Source organism: Prionailurus viverrinus, chromosome A1 (assembly GCF_022837055.1).
Source record: "Prionailurus viverrinus isolate Anna chromosome A1, UM_Priviv_1.0, whole genome shotgun sequence".
Lineage (NCBI taxonomy): Eukaryota > Metazoa > Chordata > Mammalia > Carnivora > Felidae > Prionailurus > Prionailurus viverrinus.
In genome coordinates this window covers 102877749-102901278 of record NC_062561.1, presented here as the reverse complement: position 1 = coordinate 102901278, position 23530 = coordinate 102877749, and the positions used below count along the sequence as shown (strand labels likewise).

Genomic DNA, 23530 nt, shown 5'->3' with positions numbered 1-23530 from the left:
CTTTGACTTCTATTTTTTAGGGCCATAAAGATTTGAGTTTCAGTTCAATAAATCGGTTTTGTAAAAATTAAGTAGCAAATCCAATCAAACCAGTAGAATAAATGTGGAGTCAGTTAGTACAAACTCAAGCGTGAGTGAAACCAGCAGGGTTAAGTGCCCTAATTTGTGCATATATACGTATTAAGAGGACATAGGTTTTTTTTTTCCCCCCACGATAACCCTGCTGTAAAAGAATATCTGATTTTCATACTTGAAGATTTTGAAGAAAAACTTTGCAGATTTTTCATGGAAGGTCATGAAATTGTTATAATTTATAAAATATATTTTATCTAGATGGCATTATCTTTTAAAATAAAAGGGTCTGAAATAGACGTTGACGGGAAGCAGATGGTGAGAAGCAGAATTTTTTAATACAACTAAAAAATTGTAAGGGCTGCACGAGTTGAACATGTACACGAACTCGTTCCTGTCATGTTTGTTTCTTTAGTGCTTATATTGCAAGCCTTGTTTTGGAGGGTTCTGTCTTCTAAATCGGCAAATATGACAGGATTGTAAAGGAGGTGAGAGCAGGCACTGAGTTTTTTCTTTGCTCTGAGAAACCTTGCTCCAAGACGGGAACCAAAGAGTGATGCTGGATGTAGAAACTCTTAAGTTTACATCCTCGTTATGGTGTCTGATGAAGGGGCCTCAGGCCAATGCTTTGGGGTGATTTTGCAGTGCCGTAACGCTAGACTGAACTATTTACCTCTGTTACCAACATTGCCAAAGACCTGAAATATGACCTCGTGCAATTTATACAGTGTTTTTTATATTGCAGAAGAATGTTACTGGCTTTAGACAAACATCGCAGTGATCGGCGAAGTTCCACCGATACTTTAAATTTAGTCCTATGGCTCAAGAAAAGAGTCTGGAATTCTCTTCGGTCAGAGGAATAGTTATTGGCGACGCATGGCCCATTTTCAGAGCTTTCTTGACTGGTGCTGGTGCCCTTTGGGGAAATAGGCAAGTTTGTTTTGGTTTCCAGGGAGACATTTGATTCTTGACTGTGACGATGGACCTCGGTACCTCTCTCCTAAAAGGCAACAATTATAGGGGACATTAGAGCCACTTTGTCATCATTTTCACTGTTGCCAAAGGTAGATAAGTCATCCTGTGGTGGTCTGGCTCCACTCCCACTGTAGCAGTATATTAAAGGATGTTTTTCCATCTAGATCCTTGTGCGTTGAAAGGGAATTGAGGATGAGTCCCCTGACGGTGGTCACATGAATGCTAATGAAGGAATGTGGCTATGTCCAATTAAACCTGTTTTCCTTCTGCTGCTTTATGGGGAACAGGTAAGGAGCTGAGACCTCCCTGCCACGTGGTGTGAACGGCAACGGGTGTGAGGTCAAAAGTCTTGGGTTTGGGGACACTGTTTCGCTGTGAGACCACGGGCAAATTGCTGAAGCCCTTTGTGTCTTTGTGGTTTTTTTCATGTGCCGAGTGAGAATCAATAGTATCTTCTCGAGCTGTGTCACAGTGTTGTGAAAGTAAGGTGGGTGCGAAATGCACGAATGGGTTGTGTACCGTGACCCTCGTATGAGTGTTGGTATTTACTGGTTACATGTCCTTGGCTGTAAGCCCTAGCAATGACTCTTGGCTGACTCAAGTTAGAAGGAATTTATTGGAAGGATATCAGAGGCACACAGAATTACCAGAAGTCTAGAAGACCATGCTGGGATGTGGCAGGAAATAGGGCAGCACTAGAGGCGAAGAAGCACGATGCTCTAGAATTCCCTGCAGGAACCGTCCTTGGGGATGGAGGGGAGATTTAGTCGTTTCCAGGACCTTTGACCTTATGCTCAGATTTAAATACTGGGGAAAGGACCTCGATTTATCTCAGTCTGTATTGTGGTCTGATCCCTTGGGCTCGGGAAGGGCTTGGCGCCCGATTATTGTCCCAGCAGACTATGTCCAGTGGAGGAGCCATTTCCCAGAAGAAATCAAGAGTCCTGTTAGAAAATGAATGGATACTGGACAATCTCAAAATCCACAGTGAAAACTCGGCGGTGCTTACGTCCCCGGTGTGGGATATAAAATTTACACATTCAGAGTCAGTGACTCTGAGCCCCTGTTCCCTGCACTGGGGGATGATCTTTTTTTTTTTTTTTCTTCTTCTTCTTCCTGGGTTTCACCTGACAACCTTCCAAGAACAGTAATGATTGCTCAGACCCAAGAGTGAATTGTGATTACCACAGCCTCAGGCAGAGAAGAGAAATCTGAGATGTGGCTTAGCCTAAGCAAGAGTCCTGTTTTGGGGTTGTTGATGTTACCGCCCACTGTAACGCTGTTGACATCTAGATGGTCTAACTTGTCTGGACCTCGCCTTCTTTGTCCTCTGCCTGAAGCTGGACCCTGTCTGGGTACGTGCTGTAAATCAGGGGGCTTTCCCCTGAAGACATGCACTGTCCATTATCCTTCATTTAAAGTGCTAAAGCGCCTGCCAAGCTGACGACGTGGCCGTAGTTTATTCTTTGCACGTACAGGTCAAAGAGGGAATTCTTCTGTCCTCCAAATCCGTCCAGGTCTGGCTGTGAATCTGGTGCCTGCATCCAGGGGATTTCTTGTCTCATTCATACCTTGTGCCTGGATTCCTCCTTTCTCCTGATGTGTGAGCCCTTGTCCTGGGGGTAAAGGAGGTCCCTCTCCCTCCCCGTCCCAGGGCACTAGTCACTATACCACGTGGGTGATCTTTCTTAAAGGCTCGCAGGGAAGTACAGGGATGTTGTGCTTCAACTAGTACGTTGAATCACTCTTTCAGACGGGAGAGTACTTTCAGTGTGAATGAGAATCAAGTCCGAGAAAATGAGGGCAGCTCAAATAAGGACAGGGAACGCAGGCAGGGAAATGTAACAGGCCAGTTCACTGAGGCAAGAGCTGTGTGTTTTCTTGCTCTTTTTCTTTTTTTTTTTTTTTAAATTTTTTTTCAACGTTTATTTATTTTTGGGACAGAGAGAGACAGAGCATGAACGGGGGAGGGGCAGAGAGAGAGGGAGACACAGAATCGGAAACAGGCTCCAGGCTCTGAGCCATCATCAGCCCAGAGCCCGACGCGGGGCTCGAACTCACAGACCGCGAGATCGTGACCTGGCTGAAGTCGGACGCTTAACCGACTGCGCCACCCAGGCGCCCCCTTGCTCTTTTTCTTCTGCCCCAGTCTGAGTCCTTTCCCTTCTTTTCACTGGATTTGCCTGCATGCTTCACACGGTGATGGAAAGCTTATTTTTCCGCAGATCCCCACAAGTACGTAGTTTAGTATAATCGGGTACAGAAAAATGATGGTGCCTGAGCTGGCAGTAAGAGGGACAGGTCTGCGGAAAGGTAAGTGCATTCGAAGCCAAAGCCTGGTAGATAGTAGAAAAAGCGTGGGTCCAGGATGGTCTCTGACGCCACCGAGTTGGGGCCAGGACAAAATTCTAGCGAAGAAATACACGTTTGTCCCTCTCCTCTTCTCATCCTAAGACAAGCTGTTGTGGCGTTTGAGTGGAGACAAGGTTAGGACATGGAAAACTTGATTTAGTCTAGTGTTCCTCGGCCTTCTAAGCTGATCACAAATACCAAGTCGGTTGCGAAGAAGATGCCGCGTTAGATGAGCCCCGAAGGGCATTCGAGGAGAAGAGAAGCAGACCGGGGCTCCTTAAGCCCACCGTGCATTATTAGGTTAAGCTGCCCCGAGTCAGGATTCCTTGGAAAGGTCAAGTAGTTACCGATCCGGGGGCCAGCAAATGGTGTAGCTTCGAATCTGAGCTATGTCCTTGCTTGAGGTTGCTTTTAATCAGAACGCTCCGTGGATGCGATCTCCAGTTTAGGACAATAGCAGGCCTTCCCATAATGCATAGTCATCCAGACATATTTCCAAGGATGCCACAAGTGGTTTGTCCGGGAGACTCCCTCCCCAAATGTCAATTGGGTCCGTGTTTGCTGTGAAATGGGAACACATGAGAATAATCACATCTTCTGGGAAGATGATACTTGCAGTCCCTGCTTTCCAAAACATTTCACAATTTCAATCAGGCTGTTGTTGGTTTTTTGTTTTTTTTTTAATACATCTCAGCTGTTTGGCAGGGACTTATCAATACACTTCGGTTGATCAAACAGAAAGATTAACATCTAGTTTGTGCATTTGCTTTATTCTCTGACACAGACGTGTTTTTTTTTCAAATCAAGACAACTTGTTCAAATGTGTTCGCTCAACTTAGAATGATGTTCCAGAAAAGGTAGGAAAGAGGCTCTCCGGAATATTTTTGGTGTGATCTACTGAGTCAAATAAAGTACAGCATACAGAAACACCTTGCAGTTTCTCAACACATCGAAAATGCTCAGAGCGTTAAAGGAGAAAGAATTTGAAGCCCTCCACGTCTGTTTTCTGTTTGTTAGCAAAATTTTGGCAGTAGCCCCAACTGTTTACATGGGGGAACATGAGTCAGTCTAATTTAACATGATGTGAATGTGTTTGGGAGTAAAAACGTGCACAGTATATCATGAAATGATGCGCTGGTCCTAGATCCAAATAACGTCAGAGCTGAAAAAGCTGAGAGAGCATCCAGCTTAACCCTCTTATTTAAATGATGAGAAAATGGGGGCCTAACCTGGTGAAGTGGCTTACCCAAGATCAAACGGCTAGTCATTTGCAGAACTTGTCATCTTACAATCTCTATTTGCCCTTCATTCTCCTTTTCCGTAACGATGGTGTTATGCTCTCTCTGTGGTCTTTGTCCTCCCCTCTAAAAGACGGCTTTGGATAAATACTTCCATTTAGTGACCAAAACGTATCTGAATATCAGGCGAAGGACTTTGAAAACCAAAACCCAGGCCAAATCGTTACCCAGCACGTAGAACTTCTACTTGTGTATTGACTCCATTAGCCCAAACTGGTTAAATCATCTCTTGAAGTAGGAAAAATTAATGTTTTCTCCGAAGTTTACATCATGATTCTGGGACTGAACTTGGCCTGGCTTAGAACTCATTTCTGTAACAGGGCAATGGACATTAAGCGAAGGGCAAAACGGGGGGTGCCTGGGTGGCTCATTCAGTTGGACATCTGACTCTTGATTTTGTCTCAGGTCATGATCTCGTGGTTCGTCGGTTCAAGCCCCACTTCGGGCTCTGAGCCAACTGCATGGAGCTTGCTGGGAATCCTCTCTCTCTCTCTCTCTTCCTCTCCCTCTGTCTCATCCCTTCTTGTGCTGTCTCCTCAAAATAAATAAACTTAAAAAAATTTTTTTAAAAAGAGAAGGCCAAAATTGAAGATCAGGGAAAGAGGATTCAAGTTTTCTAAAGGGGAAGATGAATCTCTTGGATGAAATATTTAAAGAAAACCATTCTTTCAGTCCTGACAGACTGAGAGGTGGAGACAAATTTTCCATAAGGGTTCTGGCCACAGCAAGCAAGATTACTTTTCTCCAGGTCAGTAATATGTATCAGACACACTGGGCTTCAAACCTGCATGTGTCACACAAGCTTAGGTCTCAATTTCTTTCTCTAAAAAAAAAGAGGTAAAGCAATAATTGACCTCATGGCCCTGAAGTAAGAGTAAGCTCCTGGCAAAAACCAGTTACATTTTTGGTGGTCTAACAGCAAACTACTGGAAAGAGAAATGAAGCAAACGATCCCTTTTACAAGAGCATCAAACAATCCTAAAATTTGAATGGGACCAAAAAGACCTTGAATAGCCAAAGCAATTTTGCAATAGAAGAATGAAGCGGGAGGCCTAATTCACCCTGATTTTAAACGATATTGCAAAGCTGTAGTAATCAAAACAGTACAGTATTGACATAAAAACAGTAACCTGGATCAGCGCTCAAAACATCACTAATGATCAGAGCAATGCAAGTTAACATCACAATGAGATGTTAACCTACTCCCGTTAGGATGCATATTATTGAAAAGAGAGGACATAACAAATGCTGTCGAGATGTAAAAAAAAATAAATAAAAAATAGAGGCGCCTGGGTGGCTGATTCAGTGAAGTGTCCGATTTCAGCTCGGGTCATGATCTCACGGTTTGTGAGTTTGAGCCCCGTGTCAGGCTCTGTGCCGACGGCTTGGAGCCTGGAGCCTGCTTCAAGTTGTGCGTCTCCCTCTCTCTCTGCCCCTTCCCTACTTGGGCTCTGTCTCTCTCTGTCTCTGTCTCTCTCTCTCAAAAATAAATAAACATTTAAAAAATTTTAAATGAAAAGATAATAAAAAATAAAACATAAAGGGCAGGGGGATCCCTGTGCACTGTTGGGGGGAATGCAAACTGGTACAGCCCCGATGAAAAACAATATGGAGATTCCTCAAAAAATTAAAAATAGAACTACCATATGATCCAGCAATCCCATTTTTGGGTATACATACAGAGAACACAAAATTACTATCTTGAAGAGATCTCTGTATTCCCATAGTCATTTTAACAGTATTCACAACAGCCAAGGTCTGGAAACAATCTAAGCGTCCATGAGCAAATGAATGGGTACAGGAGCAGTGGTGTGTGTGTGTGTGTGTGTGTGTGTGTGTGTGTGTGTGTGTGTGTGTATACACACATGCATACATATATGTACATACAATGGCTCTTACTTGGCCTTTCAAAAGAAGGCAACCTTGACATTTGTGACAACATGGATGAACCTGGGGGACATTATATTAAACGAAATGATCCAGACAGAAAAACACGGCTTGCATAGTGTCCCTTGTATGTGGAATCTTAGGAAGAAAAAAAAAAAGTGAACTCTTAGACACAGGATAAAATGTGGTTGTCAGGGACTCAGGAGTGGGACAGATAGAGTCGTAGAAGAGTAGAAACGTTCAGTTATAAGATCTGAAGATCTGACGTATCACATGGCGGTCGTAGTTACTGAGACTGTTGTCTGAGTGAAATGTGCTTCGAGGGTAGAAACGGAGTTCTCTCTCTCACACAAAGAAAATGCTTGAGATGAACGTGTTGATTAACTTGATAGTGGGAATCCTTCCACAGTGTAGACATATATATCATCAGACTGTATGCTTTAAATGTATTACAGTGTGGTTTATATATACAACGGAATGCTATGTGGCAGTGAGAAAGAGTGAAATCTGGCCATTTGTACCAACGTGGATGGAACTAGAGGGTATTATGCTACGTGAAGTAAGTCAGGCAGAGAAAGACAGATCCCATATGTTTTCACTCATATGCGGATCTTCAGAAACTTAGCAGGAGACCATGGGGGAAGGGAAGGAGGGAAAAAAAACTTAGGGAGGGAAACAAACCATAAGAGACTCTTATTTTTTTATTAAAAAAATTTTTTTTAACCTTTATTTATTATGAAGAGACAGAGACAGACCGTGAGCAGGAGAGGGGCAGAGAGAGAGGGAGACACAGAATCTGAAGCAGGCTCCAGGCTCTGAGCTTTTAGCACAGAGCCTGATGTGGGGCTCGAACTCACGAACCATGAGCGAGATCATGACCTGAGCCAGGGTCGAATGCTTAACCAACTGAGCCACCCAGGCGCCCCATAAGAGACTCTTAAAAACTGAGAACACACTGAGGGTTGATGGGGGGTGGGAGGGGGGAGGGTGGAGGATGGGCATTGAGGAGGACACCTGTTGGGATGAGCCCTGGGTGTTGTATGGCAACCAATTTGACAATAAATTTCATGGTTAAAAAATAAATAAATGTACTAAGTTTTCGTAGTCAATTATACCTCAATAGGGCTGGAAAAAAAAGTGAAGAAACAGGACGTTCTCCAACATCAAGAGGTAGATCCTGTTCCCTCACCCCATTGCCTGTGGGCTGGCCTTGTGACTCAGCTTTGACTTTGAATAGAGGGATGTCTGAGTTCTGGGATATGGGCTTCCAGAGACCATGCAGTTTCTGTCTTTGCCCTCTTGGAGTGCGGCCCTGAAACCCCCCTGAAAGGAAGCTGATGGAGCTTACAGAAGGATGCAGGGCCCCACACCGGAGAAATAATCTGCCTGAGCCCACAGGCTGCCAAGCTGCCAGGAACGTGAGGGAGGCCATCTTGGGTCTTCCCGTCCAGGGGAGCCCCGGCTGAAGGCAGCCACACGTGAAGACCCAGAGGATAAATTCATGCCTGCCACACGGTCATGCTCACCCTTGGGAGGGCACACACCCGCTGCCTTGGCATGCAGATGTTTGTGAGGTCATGCCCCCACGCCACCTAGGGTTTTCCCTGAGGCTGTTTCTTTTGCCCCCCTGCTGCATTCAGAGGTCCCATACCTCTCCTGTCCCGTCCACACAACCGGGGACACCAGATACGAGAACCACTACTGATTGTGACCTGGTGGGTTATGCGTGAGGGTTTCGCTTCCCTTAGGATTTCAGCCAAAGCTGCTGGCCACTGATGGTTATACAGATGGTGTGATCACATACAGAGGGAAAAAAAAAGATGTCACGTGAGCTTGGGGTCCTCTTTTCTCAGTCCCATTAAAACATCGTATTAGTTGCCTTTGAAGGACAGCCCTGTCACAAAATAAATTTTCAGAAAATGTGAACTATGCTGTCGATAGTTATTAGCTAATAATTATCCACATAGCATTTTACAGTTTATAAAGCAGGCCCAATAACTTTATCTTAATTAAATCTCAAAATAACCCCTTGGGCAAATTATGTTTTCCACCGTATAGAATATGGAATAATGTTACCGGAAGTTAGTATCTTGCTTAAAATCTTTGGAATCTGACGTTACACTCAGGGTTCATAACCTGAGCTTTGGATGCCATTTTAAATTTCTGTGTTCTGCTTCTGTGTAAGTGACCTATAAATACATGATATCACAGGTATCCCTAGTGAAAGGGTATTAAAGCTTGGCTGTAAATAGTGAATTAATAATCTGATTTCAACTTGCCCTCTTGGCTTAGCCTCTGAGATGCTCCCTCAGTGTACTGTTAATTAACATGGCGTCTAATAATTCGCTAATGTCCTTGGTTTGAGTTACTCCTAATGTACCTCTCATGTCCTTTCCCAGGGCAGAAAGATGTGGTACCAATCGTCACAAAGGTCTAGCACCTTCTTAGGCAGCTGTCTTCCCGTGGCGAAGCATATTGGCTGGTAGTCCTCTAGGAAGTACAGAAGAATCGGGGCAGAATATTCCCAAGAGGCAGTGGCTTATAGTGGGTATCGCCGAAATGTTTTCTGCAAGAGAGACCGAAGCCGTCAAGGGAGTGTGAATCAAAACCGTAAAGGTTAAAAACAAAAAACAAAAAAACAACCACAACCTCAAGGAGCTACCATTTTGCACCCGTTATGGTGGCCCTAATCAAAAGGACAAATAATAAACATTTTGACGAGACGTGGAAAAACAAGAACTCTCGTACACTGCTGGTGGGAATTTAAAACGGTGTAGCCACCTCAGAAAAGCTGGGAGTTGCTCAAAAATCTAAAAATAGTTACTATGTGACCCAACAATGTGACTTCTGGAATTGATATTACCTGTTTATGTCAAATGTTGCACATTAAACTTCGTGGCAGCATTCGTCACAATAGGGGGAAAATGGAAAGAGTCTGATTGTCCATCAACTGATGCGTGGATGAATAAGATGTGGTCATCCATATAATGGGATATTATTTGGCAGTAAAAAAAAATATTTGAAATACTAATAGGCTACCACGTGGGTGAACCTTAGTGACATTGTGCTAAGTGAAAGATGACAGATATAAAGGCCCTTTATTGTACGATTCCATTTGTCTGAAAAGGCCAGGATAGATCAATTCATAGAGCTGCAAAGTAGATTAATTATTTCCTTGGACTGTGGCGAGGGACAGAGTGGTGGGGAGGTGATGACTAGGGAGGAGTAGGGTTTCTTTGGGGGCCGGTAAACATGTTCTGTAATTCACTGCGGTGCCGGACGCACAAGTCTGTGAGTGTTGCCAAAGCCCTTGAATTGTATTATTTTGAAGGACTAAATTGTATGATGTGTGAATTATGTTTCAGTGGCGCTCTTACGAGAAGCAGAGAGAGCAGGGCATACTAAAAGCTCAAGTGGTGCAGATATTAAGATACTCAAGGAGAGACATAGCTCTAAAGGCTTACCTCTGAGGTGCACATGTCGAATGCTGGGGAGCCTGATGTGGGTTTCACACCCTTTCCTCCTCGGTGAGAAGCTCGGGGTTTGGAGTTTCCTCCTAAGTGTGGGCGGCTGCACCGTGGATGGGCTTTCGGGCGAGACCCTGGGCCAGCCTCTCCTCCCCACTCTCTCACTTGCCTGATAGGTTCAAGTCACCCACTCAGGTTTTGCTATTCTTTCCTGAGCAAACTGTTCCATAAATAGCTATAGATTCAGAGTGTTCAGGGGAGGAGGTGACTTTCAGATCTTTCTATGTCACCGTCGTAAACAGGAACCACGGTCAGGGTCTTGACAGTGGGTTTCTCGTCAGTAGGAAGTGAACGTTTGGCCTTCTGCATGGCCAGGGGGAGGAGGGGAGTTAGACAAAGCAAGGGGAGCTAATGTTTATTCTAGTAAGGAGAGTGGCTGCTGTATTCAATGCACTACATTAGGCCCTCTGCCCACCTCTTAATTCTCGCACTCACGTGGCAAGATAGGTATAATTATTTTCGATCGGGAGTTGAGTCAACTGAGGCTGCAAGAGAATAAGCGGTTGGTCACCCGGCCCACGAGGAGCGGCCCCAGAATATAAAACCAGGTCTGTTTCCTGCTGAAGCTTGTGACTTGGAAATCCTCCATTCGGACAAACATGGGGAACTGACCCTCTGGAGTCTGGGGCCCGCAGAAGTGACCACAGACAAAGGTGCCGTGCAAAATACACGCAGGGACTGTGGCCCCACGTTAGTCAGGTTTGACTCGTCGTATTTACCTTTGATTTAGGGGAGGGGGTCATGCGCTGCTGCGGGGGGATGGGCACCCACGGGGATCCTGCTGACCACTACCCCACCTTTACTTGGCGAACGCGTCTGACTGTCCCCCTTTGCAGATGGTCAAAGTGCTTGCCCTTACGGCTAATTGCCTCCTTGCTTCTGAGCGTCCCCTCCGCACCCGGGGACTGCTTTGTGTAACGGGGCCCTAGGCAGCTGCTGTGAGCCCGGAGGTCAGGCGAATGTGGGTTGAGGACAGGAAGACACCTGCCTCTTGCATGCAAAGATGGGACAAATGACAACATTTGTTGCCTTGGATCTGAGCAGCCCAGGCAGCATGTGTGAGGGCCTCGCAAGCTCTGTTTTCTTCATGAGCGTGGGTCCCTCTTTTCATATCTGGAGCAGGGAACAGATGTTTCATCAAAAGACACATTTAAAATAAAGATAATTATGCAGTAAGAGGCTTAATTACATCAGCTTATTCAGGTCCACTTAATTGCCTGACGGCCTGAGTGCCGCCCCCTTATTTGCAACAGAACCTCTCATGTTTTGCTGGTTTGTCAAATCCTTTGATGGCTCGAGGAAGACGTTATTGACTTAGCAATTCAGAAAATATCAATTCCTTATATACGGCTGGGAGAGGAAAATGTAAATATTTTTAACAAGCCATAAAGAACCATCATTTTCCTAGAGGTGGTTTACGGTGTCCCATAAAGGATTAATGATTGCAAGGACTCAGAGAGGTAAGCCTGAACTAGGTATTTCCTTTCCAGTTGTCTCTTTGGTCATGTCTGAAAGCTGGCTGGCAAATGAAAATCCCAGAGAGAAGGTGATTTGCTAATTTAAGGAGGCCATTTGAATCATGTGACGGTGAAGCAAGTGACAAAAAAAAAAAAAAAGAAAGAAAAGAAAGAGCAGTTTCCTGGTGCTATTTCCATCTCACCGTAACTTCAAAGGCATAGATTAGTTCTGTTTCAGACAGGTGTCCTGCTCCCTGTCTCCTCCCTAGCCCACCAGCTTTTTTGAAGCACTATTTTCTATTTCGAATGCCTCTATTTTCTCTCACCTTTCATTTCTTTCACCAAAGCTTGCATCCTGACTCCTGCCCGCACCGTTTCAGTCTTCTGAGCACGGATGTGCAACTCTGCTGCTTTTTAGTCCTTATCTCGTGAGGTGGTCTGGAGCGTTTACGTAAACTCTTCTACGCGTGGCTTCCAGGGTATTGCACCCTCCTGGACTGACCCCTTGAATCAGCCTGGATACCATCAGGAAACAGACAGCACTTGCATACTGAGAAATTGAAGGGAGTGCGATCGAGGGGCTCTTGACAAAGGTCGGGGAAGCCTGCAAGGTTGGGGCAATTTGCTGGGGATATAGACAGAGGAGCTGTGAGCACCCGTAGGGCTCAGAGGCAGGAGCAGTTAGCTCAACTGCCACATGGAGAGAAACCCCAACAGAAGCTGTGCACTTGTGAGAGAGAGAGAGCTCATCTAGGGCAATCTAGTAGGGAGAGGGCTAGGGGAATAAATACTCCAACTTCACTCTCTCCCTAACTCTGATTTCTGCCAGTGCTTACCAGTGGCCCAGTGAGCCTGACTGTCAATGGACAAGGGAGACCATGGAGGCAGCTCGCACAGATCAGCCTCCTGGCATGGAGCAGGGTGGAAAGTGGATTTGGAAGGGCAAACAGAAAGTACCCACTACATCCCCATCTATCATTTGTTTTCTTCTTAGGATCGCTTATCAGCCCTTCTTCCATTACCTTGTCTATTAATATAATGCTCCTGAAGGCTCTGTACACCCCTCTTCTCCTTGTCCTAGACTACCTCACCTACTTCTTGGTAGGTGACGAAGCTGGAAGTATTATATTGTGGCTGTATTGATAGTTTCCATGTCCCCCTGTCTCCTTTTCTCCCAAGCTCCGTTGGCTTGATGTGTCCATATTAAATGACCTGCCCCTCCCTTAGTTTTAACACATTCACATAGAACTCCTCTTTCTCCCAGTTGGATTCTCCTTGAACTCTGTCCTGGGTTAATGTTCTCCTCGAAGACCCTAGGCTAAAATCATCATACTTCTCTTTATTTTCACCACTTTTACCCAGCCATTTGGCTACCAAATTCCGTAAATTACATCTCTGAATTATCTCTAGTATTTCTTTGCTCCTCTCCATTGCTCTGGGCAAGGCCATGGGTCATGCTTCCATTTTTGAAAAATTTTTTAAATTTATATGTACTCGTCTGGGATCACTTGCTTCTTGTCTTTAAATTTTACATGGTATTCTCCACACTCCTTCTCAAGTTATCTTTCTAAAGTAGTTTACATTTTATTAAAAGCCTTCAGTGTCTTAACGTGACCTGTAGAATAAGGTCAATAGTTAAGGATGGTTTTATAGCCCATTCCATCATAATCCCAACCTATATTTCTATCCACACAGCTTAGTATAAATATCCTTTTAAGTAATACATCCTTCATATCTCCATTCCTTTTATCATGCTGCCTTTAAATTAGTATATGCAAATGTCAATGTCAATGAGGGAAGCAGTCTATATGACAAACAGGGAATGAAGAAGATCGGGGCGATCAGAGAGAACATGCCAATGTCAAGTTAATTCAGGTTCTGTGGATTGTCATGTGGGACTTTGAATCCTTTGTTTTCAGATGTCTATTTCCTGAAACCCGCCAACAACCATGTGAGTTGATCATGTGTCCAGGATCCACTTGTGTTAGAATCTCTCTGACAGTTTTAGTCCAACGGGATCCCTGATGGGCATATCAGGGATCTCCTGAAGAGAACTATTTGTGCTAACATAAGGTTCCGGATCCAGTCACTCATTATTCAGTGGGGATCAGTGGCTACATTCCATGTGGTACATGTAGGCAATACAGCCCTATGGTAAACAGCATGGCCATCTGATGATTTGCAAATGTTGGAAGCTGACCTTACTCACACTCCTGTTTCCTGAGAGATTTGGGGGAGTCCATCAATTTTCCCACCATATGATGGCAATAATAGCTACCTGTGGAGACCCATGGTTTAGTGACCAAAGGAGAATACAACAAAATGCTGTTTTTCTGAAGTGGAGTGATGGGTGATTTGCAGCTTCTAACAGGGTGACCCTGGATGCAGGGCTGACCCCAGATTCCTGAACACAGGATATTCCTATCTGGCAGCTTTATCAGCTGGGATGTGAATTAACTCTTGAAGGAGTAGGTTATGAGGAGTTTTCTGCCCTGAATTCTGCATTCTTTTTTTTTTTATTTTTTTTTAACGTTTTATTTATTTTTGAGACAGAGACAGAGCATGAATGGGGGAGGGGCAGAGAGAGAGGGAGACACAGAATTGGAAGCAGGCACCAGGCTCTGAGCCATCAGCCCAGAGCCTGACACGGGGCTCTAACTCACGGACCACGAGATCATGACCTGAGCTGAAGTCAGACGCTTAACCGACTGAGCCACCCAGGCGCCCCCTGAATTCTGCATTCTTATGGGGTCACCTGAGTAGAATGGGTCAGCACCTTGACTAGAGAATTGGAAAATGTGTTAGAAAATTGCATGGTGAGTATTAGAATCTTCCAATTTCTTGGAATTCGTAGGCTTCCAAAAGGGCTAGAGCTTGGCCAAAACTCACACCAAACCACCTAATCTTCCCCTTGAAGTGGGGACAAGTGATGTGCCCATACAAAGAGCTGCTTGCTGGGTCTCCTGTGAGTACTTGAAAACAGCATGGATCACGAGGCACGGGCAAAAGTGCCAGGGAGTGGTAAGGCCAGGTACCTAGTGCTTGGATCAGCATTCTCAAAGAGCTTGTAGGCCATGGGAGAAAGGACCAAGACCGCTGGTGGGGGAACTTCATCCTCCTAACCCCTGTACTCCTTTGAGAGCTCTCACAATGGACTTTATATGGGATCTCACATCTTCTCTCCCCCTGTAGTCATGATGATGCGTGCATTTTCTTAAATCGCACGCTTCCTACTCTGAACTTGGCCATTCCTCCCTTCTCCCCATGTTGGTGATAACTTTCGCAGCCCTTGTTACGAAGGAGAATTTTAATCTCCTTGAAGCACCAGCCTTCTTGATCTCGGGTACTTGTTCCACCTTTCTATCTTGGGTGTTGAAAACAGTGTTCACATACCTTCATGTCCACAAACGTGTTTCTCGTTGCCTGCTCCAGACTGATAGCCTGATGCAACAATGGACTAGATGGAAATGGCCTAGTCCTACTTAACCTGCACAAGTCATGATTTCTTCGGATACTACACAGTCTGCATAGAAAAACCTCCCTACTCATCCACCCATAATATAATCACAACGAACTCTTCTCTCACCTCGTGTAATTAGCTGTAGAAGTCCTCCTCAGGAGGGCTTAGGTGACATAGTCTAGTCATCCTAAGAACCATGTAAAATATAATGCACCTGTCCCCGAGCCCTAGGAGAAGTCATTTGAATAAGAGGGGGCATCTGAGTTTGTTCTCAAGAAGTATCCATGCACGCTCAGGTTCTAGCGCCCAATCCTGTAGTCCTAAGGTTTCCTTTCATGACTGTCATGAGTGGTCTTATAAGCTCTCACACTCCAGATCTCGGCTCCAGGAACCTGGGGATTACTTTCTGTTCCATTCCAGACAGGGCTGTAAAAATATAGCCAGCATTGCGTTGTACCATATGATAGGAACGTGATTGTAAGTGATGGGCAGCACTCTGTACTCCAGAGTTCTCTTCTTACCCTATGTAGATGATCTCCTTTCCATCCTTCATGGCCCCGTTCAAGTGACCAATTGCTTTTGTGAAGTGTGTCCAGGCGCCCAGCCAGAATTGATGGAAATACCACGGGGGGAGTGGGGGAGAGGAAGAATGGGTCCCAAATTATGCAGAGACTTTGCAATCTGGCCAATCTTGTGTCAATAAGAAATAATACTTGTTTAATCCTCACGACCACGTTGTGAGATGGTACTTGTAGCTCCCTTTGCGGGAAAGAAAACTAAGGATCAAGGAGGTATTACAGTTGGCTTAAGATCACATAGATACTGAGTATCAGAACGAGCAGTCACACATGAATCTGTTGCAGATGAAAACTCTGTTTCTCTCCACAACGCATTTTTTCCCCAGTTAACTTCATTTCCTATATAGTATACTGAGTTTTTACATCACAGCTGCGAAGCCAAGTTCTTCGGGGGGTTAGATGGGTAATAAATACAATTGTGTGGAGAAGCCAAATGTAAATCAGCAGAGACTGAGCTGGCCAGTGGATGCTGGGCTTGAAACATTCCAATTAGAACTCAACATAACAAGCAAACCCAGCAGGGCTGTAGACCAAATTTGCCTTCAGGACGTGAGTTTGCTACGGTATCTTTTTTTTAAATCTATATCCATGTGTGTGTGTGTGTGTGTGTGTGTGTGTGTGTGTGTGTGTGTGTGTATACACACACACATGTATATATACGTGTATATATATATATATATATATATACACATATATGCGTGTATATATATGTGTATACACACACACACACACACACATATATATATAATTTATTGTCAAATTGGTTTCCATACAACACCCAGCGCTCATCCCAACAGGTGCCCTCCTCAATGCCTATCACCCACTTTCCCCTCTCCTCCATCTGCCATTTTGTCCAGGTCTCTTCACAAAGTAGAAACACTATAGATGTCCTGTCAGTTAAACAAAAGAAATTAAATACTTGCCTTTAATCTTCAAATGGGTTTTCTTCAAATTGTATTTCTATAGACATATATCCATATGAAGGTAATTTAAAACTATTAAAATGGTTTGGTTAAAATTATTGTCCACCCCTCCACTGCCCATCTAGAAATTTGAAGTGACCAATGAGACACGAAGGCCAAAAATGATAGATTGGTCTGATTCCTTTTTGTTGGCCTCAAAAATCACAAAAGAGCTGTTTGGTTTCCCAGTAGCTCTGAAGATGGGGTCTGTTCAACAGGACACAGTGGTTTCGCCCCTGAAATGCATTTTGTTTATTACCCGCAAGCTCTCTTTAAGAGTATTACACAGCAAAACTGCGTATTGAACTCCGGTGTGGCTCATGAGTAAGCCTCTGGGAACAGTGGCTCTGGCCAGTTCCTTGTTCTGGGGCCTCCCCATCACCACCAGCCAATACATCAATCTAACTGGCCTTGGTATGTGGTTTTCAGAAAATGAAAGAGAATTGCTTCAAGGAAGCCAAGATCCCAAAAGCTCTGTCAATTACTGTTGGTTTTCTGACAGGGAAGATTTATGGGTGATCTTATTTTATAAAAATTATGAAGCCTTTGAACTAAAAATAAGTGCTGGACCGAAACTAGAGGAGGAAGAGATTATTTCATCATCCAGGAATTTGTTTCCCTTCATGTTCTGCTGCTTTAGACTTTGTATGGATTTATACACACTAATTTTCTCAGTATGAAGTCCAAGGTTGTCCTTAAATTAGAAGGCCCTGCTTAATATGAAGTTACCAAATTTATCTTCAAGGAGGAGAGGGATAATCATCCCGTAATGATTTTAAACTCATGCTTATGGGTAGGGTCATTTCAAGCAAACCCTGATGAGTTGGGAAAGACTTTCCAGCCATCTTGGGCATTTCAACAGCATTTATTATCGTTCTGTGGCCTACATTAACTACTATTTTTAAGGGTAGCCGCAAAGATTGACCATGTATAATTGAAAATCTGAAAACCGCTTTCCCTATGTTTATTTAAATGTAATTAGCACCTGTTTTGAATTAAACTTTGTACTACTTTGCCCAGAATTCTTCAAAGAAACTTATTCTTAGACCTATATAGTATACCAATATATAAGACAATCTAAGCTTCTTACATGTGCTGCTCAGTTTTACACAGCTCCTTTTCAGCTTGCCTCGGAGGACTTTCTCAGCGATTCAGAGACATGTCTCTGTTTCTTCCAGCAGTAGTTGAGATGTTCTGCGTTTTCTATGGATCCGTGGGTTTTGATTCCCCAACGTTCAGCTCATTTCCCGACCCCAAAACCTACGCCTCTCTGCACCTGTTCTCTCTTTTTACTTTCATTACATTTTTTGGTGGTGAGATGAATATCCAGTGTTTGGATTATTATAACCACGTAAATCTGAAAGTAGGTAAATATGTAACTATGACCATACATACAATGCCTTCTCTATTGTATTGAATACTTTTGAAGTCCTTTTCATTTTTCCTAAAATGATCATTTCAATGTACTCGACAGCCCATTCTTTGCTTCCTTATCTTTGGCCACCCCGCACAATTGTATTACCTGCCTAATTAATCCTTGAAGAAATTGTTTTTTTGTGGTCCTATAATCCCTACTAGGACTTTCTGAAAGAATTCTAAAACTCCTTTCAATCTACTCGAACACATGAAATTGCCTCTCAATTCCTTTATTTTTCCTCTTAGAAATTCCCTCCTGGGACCCTCGGTTACCCTTCCATGATGTGTACTGGTTGTTTTCTAGACCCATTGCACAGCTGTTGTCCTGGAACTTGTGCTCTAGGAAATGATAAATTACAAAACTACCCAGTATCGTTTACCCTTTCCTGCCTTACCCTGTGTCTTTGCACCTTCTCCCGTCCAGCAGGGACAGTTACGTCCCTTCCCTTGGATCTCGGCTGTCGTCCCTCCCTCTTGGAACTCTGCTGCCTCCATGACAAAATCCCAGCCTACCTGGAAAATGCGCCACCCTGTGGACAAAGATGATCTACCTTGTTGAGGCAGTTCTAGAGTAGGTAGTCTTATAGATGACCCAGAAATTGAGCACAAGTACATGAAACTATCCAGGACCAGAAGAACTCAGCTAAGCCTAGTTCATCTTGCCAACTTGCAGAATCTTGAGCTAAACAAATAGTTGCCATTTCAAGTATCTAGTTTGAGAGTTGTTATAAAAACTCTCAGAGTTCACATAGAATTGGTTTCAGGAGAAGGTGCCAGGTGAATTTATGGGAGGTGGAAAGATAGCATCCCGAGCATGTGGTTATGGTGTTGGTGCTCAGTAGGCTCTAGAAGCTGAGGACTCTGAGGTATGAGAAGCAGCTTCGGTTCAAGAACATGTTGAAAATTGTCTTGTTTTGTTTTTAATAAGATATAATTCACATAACATAAAATTTACCAGTTTAAAGTGTAAAATCCAGTGGATTTTAGTGCATTCACAGGGTTGTGCAACCATCACCACTATCTAATTTGAGAGCATTTTAATCGCCCCTAAAAGAAACCCTACACCTATTGGCAATCACTCTCTGTTCCTCTCTCACCTCAATCTCTAGGAACCACTCATCTACTACTGGTCACTATGAATTTGCCTCTTCTGGACATTTCATATAATAGGACTTCTTTGGCTTCTTTCATTTGGCACAGACTTTTAGCTCTTACGTTTAGATCTTTGATCCTTTTTGACTTAACATATGTATAGGGTAGGAGGTAAGTTGGCCAACTTGAGTATTTTACAACCAGATATCCAGTCGAGAGTGTTTTTCTGGCTGAATATATTCCATGGGGAGGTGAAATTCTTCCCTAAGAAATTCTACTACAAGAGGTGAAGGGAGGAGCCTAAGCTTAGAAGTGCTTTCTATTAAGGAAATGGGGGGTCTGTATGACTGGACAGACCTCACCCTCAGGCAGACAACAAAAGCTCAAGTGAAACTAAGGAGTTAGATACTATGGATGGAAGAGATTGACACCTAAATTAATACCTGGTGATTGGGTGCCCATCACTTCAAATTCCTAAACTTTTTAAGTAAAGCCACAGTATCTCAAATGTACTCTGAGAAATGAGACAGTAAGTTGAGAAAGATCACTACAGAACTGGTGAATGGATAGTGCCAAATGAATATTTTACTGGGAGATTTTACCCTATTGGTTTTAAGTTCGCAGTTTTTGGGTTTCGGATAGCAGGCATCACCTGAGAGCATGTGGTGATGCTGAACCAAGGCTCGTCTCTCCACTCTCCTCTCAGACATCATCGAATGTTTGCTTTCTGCCGTTCAGTAACTCTTATGATGGACTGTCAGACTATACTTTTGCCTGCAGTAACAGTTCTAGAAGGCCAGGGGTTATCTTGTTTTCTCACTCTGATGGTTGTGGAGCCAGGGCTATAATTATCTTGTGTACCACATTCAATGTTCAGAATCTTAGGGAAGGGATGGCGGTCCTTCAATTTATAATAGGAAATAGACATCTGACCTTCATCCCCAGTTTTGGCACAGAGCTCATAAAACTCTTGGCATTTTCTAAGTAATGAGAGCAATAAACTTGCCCTTTGTTATATTAATGAGATGACTTTTTGAAAGCACCTAAGTCTGAGGGCTCTTTGCCAGTGGATCCGACCATGTGATTAGAGGGTTGGAACTTTGAGTCCCATCCCCTGACTTCTGGGGAGGGAATTGGGGCTAGAGGTTGAATCGATTGCCAATAGGCAGTGATTTAATCAATCTTGCCTTTGTTATGAAGCCTCCATAAAAAACCCAAAAGGTCGGGGCTGGGAGAGCTTCCGGGTTGGTGAACATGTAGAGATGTGGGGAGAGTGTCATGCTTACCAAAGCCATGGAAATGCTGTGCCCTCGCGCATACTTTGCTATATCCGTCTCTTCTATCTGGCTGTTCCTGAGTTAAACCCTCTACTATCTTTTTGCAATCACTTGGCATTCTAGTGGGTAAATGAATTTCCTGAGTTCTGTGAGCTGCTCTAGTAAATGCCTTGAACCCAAGGAGAGGCCTTTGGAAGCTGTGATTTACAGCTGGTCAATCAGGGGATACTTGGGTGGTTCATTCGGGCTCTTGATTTCGGCTCAGGTCATGGTCTCACAGTAGTGAGATCGGGCCCCATGCGGGGCTCCACACTGGGTATGGAGCCTGCTTTGGATTCTATTACCCACCCCCCCAACCCCCCCCCGCTGCCCTTCCACTCATGCTTCCTTTCTCTCTCACTCTCTCTCTCTCTCTCTCTCTCAAAAAAAAACACTTCTAGCGGGTCAGAAGTACATGTCACAGCCTGGACTTGGTGTTGGCTTCTGAAGTGGAGAGTGGTCTTGTGAGCCCCGTGGAATCTGATGCTGTCTCTTGATAGATGGTATCAGAACTGAGTTGAATTGCAGGACACCCCGCTGGTGCCCTCTGTATAATAGAATTGGGTTCAGAAGCTGTGGGATGGAGTCAGAAAGTTGAACTAATACCACTTTTGATGTATGGAAGAAACTGTATTCATTACAAAGAGAAACATCCCAAGATGCAGCCGGTGAAGGAACGACTTTCCTCAGGCATCAAGAACTCCAATACCTGAAAGATGAAAGAATCCTGAATTAGGGAGGATGAAATTGGAACTTGAAGCATTTCAGACGTGGGACCGTTATTAACTCACTGGGTCTAGAAAAATGGATTTTTAACCTTAATGCCTTTGGACTTCACCCTGCCCCAAATTTTTACTCACAAAGGTAAAATAACTTGATTTGGACTTTCATATATTTGCATTGTAATGCTTTTGAATTGTAATGTGATAATGGGAGGGTATATATATATATTAAAATCTGAGTTATCTCTACATTGTTGACATTTTATTATTGGAGTACCTTTATACATTTTTTATTGGATATTTTCAAGTTATCGCTTAATCTTATTACTAACTCTCATACGTTATGTCAGACAGTGCATCTGGACATTATTTAGATTGAGAAATAGAACTGTGAATAGGTTTTCAGCTTTGAATGCAGAAGAGCTTTGAAAATAATTTAATTACTACATTATTGAAACTTATTTTAAAGTGTTCTTGGGTGGGTGTGTGGCAGGGATGGGGGGTTGGGGGGGTGAGGTCAGTGTTGGTCCCAGTGATCCAAGGAGGTTACCCAAATGTGAATGGTACCGGGAAAGTGACCTCACGAGGGTCATTCTGGTGCTATGATATACACCTGTTTTCACCCCAGCATGATAGTCCCTCATCTGTCTCCCCTACCTTCACCTATCATACATGTCATAGTTAAGCACAATGTATTAAGGAAAAATTCCACTGGTGAGGGACTTTTGGAGAAATCTTTCTTTCCCATTCCAGATGTTTCTGTGCATGTAGGGGAGATCTCCAGTAGTATAATCCCTGCTCCCCTCGCGCCCCTTTGGCTCATTCCACAGAAGAGGACCCAGGTTTCTTACTGTGTGGCGCTTCGTTTCTCAAAGGGAACATTCAAAAAGTAAGCATTCCAAGAACCTCAGGCAGGAGCTGCAAGGTTTATGATAAAGTAGCCTCAGAGGTCCCAGAATGTCATGTCTGTTATATTATATTCATTAAACAAGTCACTAAAGCCAGCCTAGATTCCATGGGGAGGGAAATTAGATTGCGTCTTATGATGTGAGGAACAGCATGCTTGTCTAGGCAAGGTAGGATTGATGGCAGCCATCTCTGGAGACTTTCTCCCCTACATGTTAAACCTTTTTCCACCATTTTACTTCCAACCTGTCTGTGCTTTGTGATGATGTAGTTTGTAAGAAACATTTTAAAGTTGGGTCTTGATTTTTTTTTTTTTTACCTAATAATTTGTGCCTTTTAATAAGTGTGTTTAGTTCATTTACATTTAATATAATTATTGGTATAGTTGGATTTAAATCTCCCATGTGAATGTTTGTTTTATATTTAATCCATTTGTTCTTTGTTCTGCTCTTCCTTTTTTTCTGTCTCCTCTTGAGTGAATTGCATTCATCATATTCATTTTGCGTGAGGTGTTGTCTATATAATCTCTTATGTTAAATTTGCTTTTAGTAATTGCGTTAGAGGGTATAATATGAATTATTAAATTGTCATCTACTTCAATGAGCAGCCTAAGAACTTTAAAATAAAGTAATTCCCTTGATTCCATCCCACACTGTGTTCTTTCATTGTGTATACCTTAGCCATTGTTAGAATTTTTGCTAATAAACATAACAAAATTTTAAAGACATCATGTATTTGTATTTGCGTATGTGTACATATATTATATAATTTAATATATAATCATATATATGTGCACAGTACATATTATATAAAACAAATACATTTGTGTGTGTATACACACATGTCTCTAGTGGATAGATAGATCTCTCTTTCTGAGCTACGTCTCTACCCTTACTCTTTAGGTCCACTACTCCCAAGCACTCAGTGAAGACACATGGAAAAGACATGGTGAGTGGTTGGACACCTGCTTTGTGACTTGTTGAAGCTCCTTTGGGTTGCCACCTGTCCTGCTTCTCACGTGAGGCTCTTAAAAGGTCTTTAGAGTTTGGGCTACAAAGTCTCTAAGTGGATTTCTCCTCAGGCTGTGATTCTGCCAGGTAGGGGAGCAATGCTAAGCCTTTCTTCTCCTACAAAAGGTTCATTACTCTGAATGTGAGTCCATTCGGGTTTCACTGTGTCCTCCTCTCACGTTGGTCCGTTTGTTTTTTCTCGGATTCTGTAGCTTTTCCAACCTTTTGTTGTCGTTAGGGTGGCAGTTGCTGCCTGTTGTTCCTTTCTGTGTATGAATCAGAGCAGTCTTTTCCAAATTCTTTAGAAATAAGAGACTTCACAAGTAGGGTTCCTTCCCCCTCAAAGACCTTTACTCTTGAAATTGTCTTCTACCTGTTTACCTTTCAGGTTTCAGCTTAAAAACCATTTCCTCATGAGAGACCTCTCTCATCATCTTTGTCTTTCTCTTCTGATTGTAAATCTTTTTCTCTGTGAAGTTCTCAGTAGTTGTCATAGTGAT

At 43.4% G+C, this 23530-nt stretch overlaps 1 long non-coding RNA gene across 1 annotated transcript; it reads right to left on the bottom strand.

Moving 5' to 3' along the window:
* Positions 1-3531: 3531 nt before the first annotated feature.
* On the bottom strand, positions 3532-10201 carry LOC125173788 (uncharacterized). Its single transcript, XR_007155150.1, has 3 exons — positions 10049-10201; positions 8965-9150; positions 3532-3960 (listed from the first exon to the last, which is right to left on the bottom strand). It is a non-coding gene; the product is annotated as an uncharacterized LOC125173788 (long non-coding RNA).
* Between the last annotated feature and the right edge of the window lie 13329 nt (positions 10202-23530).